A 9321-nucleotide genomic window follows, 5' to 3' on the forward strand; every position below is an offset into this window, starting at 1 on the left:
TGCCACCATGACTAACCAGTAGAGAAAAAGAGGCAGTTAAAGGCAAAAATGCAGCCTTTAAAAATGTGAAGTCAAATCCTACTGAGGAAAATAGAAAGGAGCATAAACTTTGGCAAGTAAAAGTCTAATAAGACAGGCCAAGAAAGAACCTGAGGAGCAACTAGCAAAGGACACAAAAACTAACAGAAATTTAAAAAATGTAAGTACATCAGAAGCAGGACGGTGGCCAGACAGTCAGTGGGGCCACTGGATGATCGAGGTTCTAAAGGAGCACTCAAGGACGATAAGGCCATTGCGGAGAAGCTAAATTAATTCTTTCCATCTGTCTTCACTGCAAAGGATGTGAGGGGGATTCCCATAGCTGAGCCATTCCTTTTAGGTGACAAATCTGAGGAACTGTCCCAGATTGAGGTGTCTCTAGAGGAGGTTTGGGAACAAATTGATAAATTAAACAGTAATAAGTCACAAGGACCAGATGGGATTCACCCAAGAGTCCTGAAAGAACTCAGATATGAAATTGTGGAACTATTAACTGTGGTATGTAACCTATCACTTAAATCTGCATCTGTACCAGATGATTGAAGGATAGTTAATGTGACACTGATTTTATAAAAAGGCTCCAGAGGCAATCCAGAGGCAATTACAGGCTGGTAAGTCTAACTTCAGTAGTGGGCAAATTGGTTGAAACTATCGTAAAGAACAAAATTATAAGACATAGATAAACGTGATTTGTTGGGGAAGAGTCAATAGGACTTTTGAAAAGGGAAATCATGCCTCACCAATCTATTAGAATTCTTTGAGGGGGTCAAACATGTGGCCAAAGGTGATCTGGTGGATACAGTCCTATTCAACATATTCAGAAATTATCTGGAAAAAGGGGTAAAGAGTGAAATGGCAACATTTGCAGATGATACAAAATTACTCAAGATATTTAAGTCCAAAGCTGCCTGAGAAGAGTTAAAAACGGATCTCACAAAACTGGGTGACTGGGCAACAAAATAGCAGATGAAATTCAGTGTTGGTAAATGCAAAGTAATGCACACTGGAAAACATAATCCCAACTATACATACAAAATTATGGGGTCTAAATGAGCTGTTACCACTCAAGAAAGAGATCTTGGAGTCATTGTGGAAAGTTCTCTGTAAACATCCACTCAATGTGCAGCTGCAGTCAAAAAAAGCTAACAATGTTAGGACCCATTAGGAAAAGGATAGATAATAAGACAGAAAATATAATGCCACTATATAAATCCATGGTTCGCCCACACCTTGAATATTGCATGTAGTTCTGGCCGCCCCATCTCAAAAAAGACATTGTAATTAGAAGAGGTGCAAAGACAGGCACACAAAAAAAGTGATTAGTGATGAGATGAAATAGTTTCCATACAATGAGAGATTAAAAAGACTGGGTTTCTTCAGCTTAGAAAAAAGACAACTAAGCGGGGATATTATAGAGGTCTATAAAATTTTGACTGGTGTGGAGAAAGTGAATAAGGAAGTGTTATTTGCTCCTTTGCATAACACAAGAACCAGGAGACACCCAATGAAATTTAGAGGCAGCAGGTTTAACACAAATAAAAGGAAGTATTTCTTCACACAACACACAGTCAACCTATGGAACTCATTGCTACAGGATGTTGTGAAGGCCAAAAGTGTAACTGGGTTCAAAAAAGAATTAGCTAAGTTCATGGAGGACAGGTCTATCAATGGCTATTAGCCAAGATGGTCAGGGATGCAATCTCATGCTGTGGGTTTCCATAAACCTCCAACTGCCAGAAGCTGGGATAGGATGACAGGGGAAGGGTGACTTGAAATTGCCCTGTTCTGTTCATTCCATCTGAAGCATCTGGCACCAGCCACCATCAAAAGGCAGGATACTGGGCTAGATGGACCATTGGTCTGACCCAGTATGGACATTCTTATGGTCTAATCCAGGTCTAAACAGTCAACCCCAGGTCTCCGATTTGGCTGGATTGGCCAAGAATGAGCCATTAAAACCACTGGGTTTGCCAAATTTTAAACATTAGGGTCCTTAAGTAGGACAAGAATTAATATTATAAAGAAAATCCTCAGTGCTTTGTGAAGAGGTAAAGGACCCTATTCTGGGGAAAGTCTCTCCCAATGCTCCTCCTGGTTATTTATTGAATGATTTTCTTTTAATATACAGGATAGCCCCATTAAACATGATAGCTTGTTTACGTGTTCGTGCCTGAGTCTTGTTTCCATTATGGTGCCTGCTTTCGGCTGCTGTGTATATCTGTTCCATGGGACAGTCCCTAAGTGCAGTTGAATCGTCCAGCTCTCGCCTGGTAGGATAGCTAGAATACTCCATGTTCAGTTACCCTCTGCTCAGTCCCGTTCCCACCAGCGGATGGTGGATGCTCTCTGGATCAGAGAGCTGTATCTGTTTCCATCATGTTGGGTCTCCTGATCATTTCCTAAAGGGGAGACCCGGATGCAATACAAACCTGAAACTCAAGCTTCATTGGATGAAAGGTTTTCTGATGCTATGGCAACCCGCAAATCAGTGTTTGTTATGAATTCCCCCTCCTTTGCCCGCCCCCCCCTACACGCCTGGTCTGCGCAGGCTGTGAAGCTGCCACAACTCCCAGCTAAGGACTTTGTTCTTCAGCTCAAGCTGTAGAGGCAGATTTGCGTAGCTCTGGAGTTCTCAGGGTCAATCTCTGGTGATGACCAAGATGGCAGTCGTTACATTACCAAGCCTTTGCTGAATGCAGCGTAAGTATCAAGCAAATCAATAGAACACTCTGGGCCGGCACCGAGTTAGGTTTTGGGAGCAAGAGATGAAACTCATGGTTTCAAGCAGGAAACATCTGAAAGGCTCTGCGTCCATCATGCTTTCACCCCAGAACTAGGAAAAACGTGGCCATTTGGGCTGACTGTTGCCTTGATTTGGGGTTTATTCGGCGTTTAGCTAGGCAGATACTCTCCTCTCACGAGCTCGCATTTCCAAGGGCAATGATCGTCAACGTACGGTTTTCTAGACAGTAACCAGTCAGGTGCATCCAGAAACCCTGTTCGAGTTAATCTGCTTATTTTAAATGCGTTAACAAGCTTGAGAAAATCCTCTGTTTGGCACAGCCGACTTGGTTAGCTGAGGCATCAGGCTGGATTCCTCTTGTCTTCATTTGCCTGTGTTACATAGTTCCAGTTCCCCCTGTGGCCGAAGGAACGTCCCGCGGGAAGTCAGTTAGTCACCCCAGTATCTGCATGGGTGGGGGCTCTCTGGCTCCATCTCCAAAAGAAACCCGTAAGCAGGCAAAGCAGAAGGGCGAAGATTGGAATCAGTGTAATATGGCTGTCCAAGGGACCCTCTGAGACGAGCGATTAGATGTACATGCTGCCAACAGATGGTATCAGATAGCTTACAAGGTCGTTTAGATGATCTGGAATAGTGCAGCACAACTTTGTATACATCACATCCATCTGACATGGCTTTAAAATAAGATTTGCAAAGCCCCTAATAAATCCAGTGGTTTATACTTGATTTGTCGGCATCCGATTTTATCACGGTTTGGCCCCTAAGTCCTGCCTGGAAGACAATCATCTGCTTAAATGAGAAGTTCTGAAAGCCTAATTCCCCACACAGCACTGAAGAAAGAAATATGAGTCACCAGCGTTTGTGTCACAGGCTATGGTATCTTTCACCCATTGTCCGTCTACATGAGAAGGACAAGGACACAGCAAACAGCTAGTAAGCCAGGCACCTAGCAGTGCCCTAACCCTAACCCTAAGTGCCCCCCCCCCGGACTCCCCTCACTGCATCCCTCCCTGTCCCAACCCCCCGCACCTCCATCCCCCTCACTGCATCCCTCCCCGTCACATCCCCCCGCACCCCATCCCCCTCACTGCATCCCTCCCCATCACATCCCCCCGCACCCCCATTCCCCTCACTGCATCCCTCCCCGTCCCAATCCCTGCACCCCCGCACCCCCCTCACTGCATCCCTCCCCGTCCCAACCCCCCACACCCCCATTCCTCTCACTGCATCCCTCCCCGTCCCAACCCCCGCACCCCTATCCTCCTCACTGCATCCCTTCCCATCACAACCCCCCGCACCCGCCTCACTGCATCCCTCCCTGCCCCAACCCCCCGCACCCCATCCCCCTCACTGCATCCCTCCCCATCACATCCCCCTGCACCCCTATCCCCCTCACTGCATCCCTTCCCATCGCAACCCCCACACCCCCTCACTGCATCCCTCCCTGTCCCAATCCCCGCATCCCCCTGTCAATGCATCCCTCCCTGTCCCTTCCCGTCCTGCCCCCCCCGACCTACCCATCCCAGCCCTGTACCCCTTACAGTGCTCTCCCACCCAGGGCCGGCTCTAGGCACCAGCAAAACAAGCTGGTGCTTGGGGCGGCACATTTTTAGGGGCGGCATGGCCGGCGCCAGAATGCCGCCCCTAAAAATGTGCCCCAGCCGCCCTAGCTCACCTCCGCTGCTGCTGCCTGGGAGGGAGGGGGAGATCCCGAGCGGCCGCGGCGCGGGCGCCGCTTCTCCCCCTCCCTCCCTCCCTCCTAGGCTTGAGAGCCTGGGGGGAGGAGGCAGGGCTGGGGATTTGGGGAAGGGGCGGAGTTGAGGCGGGGCCGGGGGTGGGGTAATTAAAAAACGGGGGGGGGGGGGCGGCCAAAATTGTTCTTGCTTTGGGCGGCAAAAATCCTAGAGCCGGCCCTGCTCCCACCCATCCTCTCCACCTCCCAGAGCCGCCACCCCTGTGTCCCTCACCCCCCAGAGCCCTGCACCCCATTCACCTCCATACACTGCTGCACTCCCATTATGTCCCTATGCACCCCTGTGCCCCCCATCCTCATGCACCTGTAGCCTTCTGCCTCCCCCTGCATCCCCATCCGCCCCACATACCCCCCACACCCCCCTCCTCTCTCCTTCACTGCCCCCTCACCCCCACTCTACTCTCGTCCTTGGCCTCTTTCCCTCCCCATCGTCTCTTCTCCCCCGGCCTCTTTTCCCCTTCAGCCCACCCTCCTCCCTTCCCGGCTGAATGATTTAGGCAACCCCTGGAAGAGTGTATGAAAAAGTGTCTCTGTGTAGGCAAGTGTGTGCATGCATTGTATGTGTGTAAGAGTCTGTGTGTCTGTGTGTAGGGAGGTGCGTGTATTGCCGCGTGTGTATTCATTTCATAACAAGTTGTTAAAAGAGGCGGGCACTCTAAAAGCAATGTATTATTTCTTAAAAAGGGAATGTTGTTGACTAGTAATTGCAGAAGAGCCGATGGATCACACATTTCTCCCCACCTTTGTCTAGCGACATTATAAACTCTTTGTTGCCGACTCTCTCTTTTCATGTGTATGTCCAGCACCTAGCACCCTGGAACCCTGATCTTAGTTGGGGTCTCTAGGCACTAAATAACTATTGTAATATTAAATGATGTGGAAGTACGTGTGTTAGTGCATGTCAGACGTGTACACATGAATACATGTGTGTATCTGCATGTAGGAGTGGGAGTCAGTTTCTACAGATTTATTGGTATAGGTATCTGGACAGGCACATTTCTATGGTTGTGCTCTATGGATTTGTACTTGGGCTTCAGGAGTGGGCCTTTAATGGACCCATTGCAGCTGTGATAATGTGTGGTCCTAACGCAGGGAGGGGGATGGAGTGAGCGGGGGCGGGGCCTCAGGAAGGGGTGGGGCCTCAGGGCAAGGGCGGGTCAGGGGCGTTTGGTTTTCTGCAATTAGAAAGTTGGCAACCCTACCCCGGGCAAGCTTGACGCGGCCCCTCCTTCTCATTCCCTAGGTTTTCCTTTCCTGCGCGGCGCCCAGCCTCCAGGCAGCTGATCGGCAGCAAGCGCCCAGCTGTCGATCTCCCCGCTAACGAAACTGGCTGCGGCTCAGGACCAGCTGGCCACCCGGCTGCTTGCTTTGTGTTGTGCTGTAAACATTTCCTGGGTGCCAGCTCCCCAGATGTGCCCGTGCCAAAGCGCACCGAGATTGCTTGTGTGGCAGGATCCCCTAGGGGAGCCGTTCTCTAACCAGATGGCCCGGCTATGTGCCAGCCAAGCAGTTACTTGCTGTGCACCACAAGGGATGGACTAAGAGACCCAGAGCTGGGCTTAAACCCTGAAGCTGCACTAGTCCCTAGGAGCGGGGGATGGGAAGGCGCAAGGCCGTGGTGCTGCCCCCTGCAGGAAGGGAAGGTGTCGACACGGCTGTCTCAGCTCTGGGCATGGGATTCGGGGGCCGCAAGGGGACTTGGTCTCAGGCGCCAGGCTGATGCCGCTGTGCCGCTCTTCTGGCTCCCGTCCTTTGACTCAGCTGCTGGGCCGCGTCTGCTCCTCTCTGGGGGGCAGTTAAACGCTCATTATAATTAATAAAAAATGACTGCGCTGTAACGTGCTCCAGCCGGTCGGCAGCAGCACATGCAGCATCACAGCTGAACCCACCACCCCCGGGAGAGACCCCGGGGGACTCCACCCATGAAAGCACAGCAGGGACGGGCAGCTTAGCTGGGCAGGGGCTTGTCGCGGGTACTTGTCTGCAACTTGCTGTGCACACATGCTAAGCATCTCCGTTAACGGCAGTGAGGATAGCAGCGACTAATACGGAGGCATCCAAACCTGAATGGGAAAGGGCACGACCATCTTTGGCTGGAAGGGTGTAGTGCTCAGAGCACTCTGCACAGGGGGGTGAGCAGCATTATACCCTCATGGTCCCAATGGGGAAACTGAGGCACAGAGCAGAGACGTGACTGGCCCCAGGGCCCAAAGGGAGACAGTGATAGAGCCATGAATATAACCGAGGCTCTCTTAACCAGTCTCCTTCCCTGGTGCTACTAGGTGGGGCTGGAAATAGGTCACGGAGCCTTTGCCCTTCCCTGGCCGGAAGGGGCCATAGACACAGAGCTCCTGTCCCCACCCAGAAGTCGTCACTCCAGCTCAGGGCGAAGGTGCAACAGCACAACAGCCTGGTGAGGAACACACAGAAGCCACTGCTCTCCAGAGCTCTCAGTGCAGCACCAGCCCCCAGCGTGTCTAACACACAACTATTCCTGGCTCTCCTCCTCCTCCGACCCGGCGGCCTTGACTCCTGCACGCCGCCCGGCTTCTCCCCTGGTCTATTCCAACAAGCGGCGCTGGCTCCCTCCTCTCACATCGCTCCTCCCTCCAGATTCCTTCACTGCCTCCTCCGGCCTTCCCCATCCAGCCCCAATACCGTCCCCTTCAGGCCTCTGCCCCCTCCTCCGGCCTTCCCTGTCCAGCCCCAACACCGCTCCCTCCAGGCCTCCGCCCCCTCCTCCGGCCTTCCCTGTCCAGCCCCAACACCGCCCCCTCCAGGCCTCCGCCCCCTCCTCCGGCCTTCCCTGTCCAGCCCCAACACCGCCCCCTCCAGGCCTCCGCCCCCTCCTCTGGCCTTCCCCAGCCAGCCCCAACACCGCCCCTCCAGGCCTCTGCCCCCTCCTCCGGCCTTCCCTGTCCAGCCCCAACACCGCTCCCTCCAGGCCTCCGCCCCCTCCTCCGGCCTTCCCTGTCCAGCCCCAACACCGCCCCCTCCAGGCCTCCGCCCCCTCCTCCGGCCTTCCCTGTCCAGCCCCAACACCGCCCCCTCCAGGCCTCCGCCCCCTCCTCTGGCCTTCCCCAGCCAGCCCCAACACTGCCCCCTCCAGGCCTCCGCCCCCTCCTCCGGCCTTCCCCAGCCAGCCCCAACACTGCCCCCTCTAGGCCTCCGCCCCCTCCTCCGGTCTTCCCTGTCCAGCCCCAACACCGCCCCCTCTAGGCCTCCGCCCCCTCCTCCGGCCTTCCCCAGCCAGCCCCAACACCGCCCCCTCCAGGCTTCCGCCCCCTCCTCCGGCCTTCCCCAGCCAGCCCCAACACCGCCCCCTCCAGGCCTCCGCCCCCTCCTCCGGCCTTCCCCAGCCAGCCCCAACACCGCCCCCTCCAGGCCTCTGCCCCCTCCTCCGTCCCTGCTACCCCGTCCCTTCTCCTGCTCTCACCCCCTCGCCTGCCCCTGGTGCCTGGAATTTCATCCCGCACTAAAGCCATCCCCCTCTTTCTGCAGTCAACTCCCTCCCCTCCAAGCTCAAGTCTTCCCAACAGAGACCAGTGCCCGCTTAGCCCCCCGGCCCCGGCCCTAGGACCACGCTGCCCCAGGGATACCGGGGAGCGAGCCGTACAGCGGGACAGTCCAAGGGCCAGCCCAGGGCTCTGTGGGGAGAGGCTGTGTGCGTGGTTCCTGAGAGTCAGACCCTGCAGCAGGGGGTTAATCCAAACAGCCCCAGAAGGGCATCAGGGGCGAGGACAATGAGATTGAAAGGAAGGGAGCAGCCTGGCCTGGGAAGATATGGTCTCCTGGCTAATTCCATTTGCCTTCAGAGCCCTGGCCGCGCATGGGCCCACTTGTCAGCCGCACTTGGAAGGAGAGGGTTGTAGAAACACATGCGATCGTTAGCGGCCCATAAAACGAGCCGTGTGACCGCGACGGGAGGTGCCAGGAGGCCTGTGCCCAGCTCTGCGGTACAGAATAAGGTCACCTACGCACGCTCCCAGCGCACAATCCACCGGCTCTCTGCTCCGCGGGGAGAGGAAACGGGAAGGGCGTCCTACTGCCATGCGGAGTAACAGGCAGGGCTGATGAACTGAGGCATGGCACAGGCATATGTGCTTGGCAAAGGCTGGATGACTACAGCCCAGTGGATTGCGAGCTTAAGATTGTGGAAGCACCTGAGAACCGCAGGCGGGGGTCCGGGCCCCGCTGTGGTAGGTGCTGCTCACACACATCCTGGCCCCACAGAGCTGACTGTCTCCATGTCAGACGAACCGGGAAGGCGGCAGTGAAACCACGAGTAGGTACTGCTGGGATTCAAACCCCCCACTGCAGACACTGCAAATCCCACTGGGAGGGAGGCACCTAAATACCACTGAGGGTCCGCGCTGTTGTCTTTTGGTGCCTCAGTTTCCCCTTAGTAAAATGAGGGTAGCGGTCCCTTTCTTACAGCCGTTGTCGTTTCGCCTGTTTCAGGCAGGGGCAGGCTCTTGCTAAGTGTCTGCTCAGCACCTTGAGCAAGGGAGCTCCGATTCCGTTAGGGACTCCAGCAAATGCAAAGAAATGACCCTGACACAGCGAACGAGCAGCGTCGGCAGTGTGCAAGTTCAGGCGGTGCTGCGTTCAACTCCCACCAAGGGTTTGATTCTGTCACCCATCACCATAGCAGCTGAGCACCTTCCCCGTAAAATCAGTAGCAATAACAAAGAGCCTAGTGGCTTTCCAGGAGTCTCTGGCATCTGCCATGCCTCAGTTTCCCCTTGTAACACAATGCTGGGGAGGGAGACAGTGAAGCAAGCCT

This window comes from Emys orbicularis, chromosome 1, assembly GCF_028017835.1.
Source record: "Emys orbicularis isolate rEmyOrb1 chromosome 1, rEmyOrb1.hap1, whole genome shotgun sequence".
NCBI lineage: Eukaryota > Metazoa > Chordata > Testudines > Emydidae > Emys > Emys orbicularis.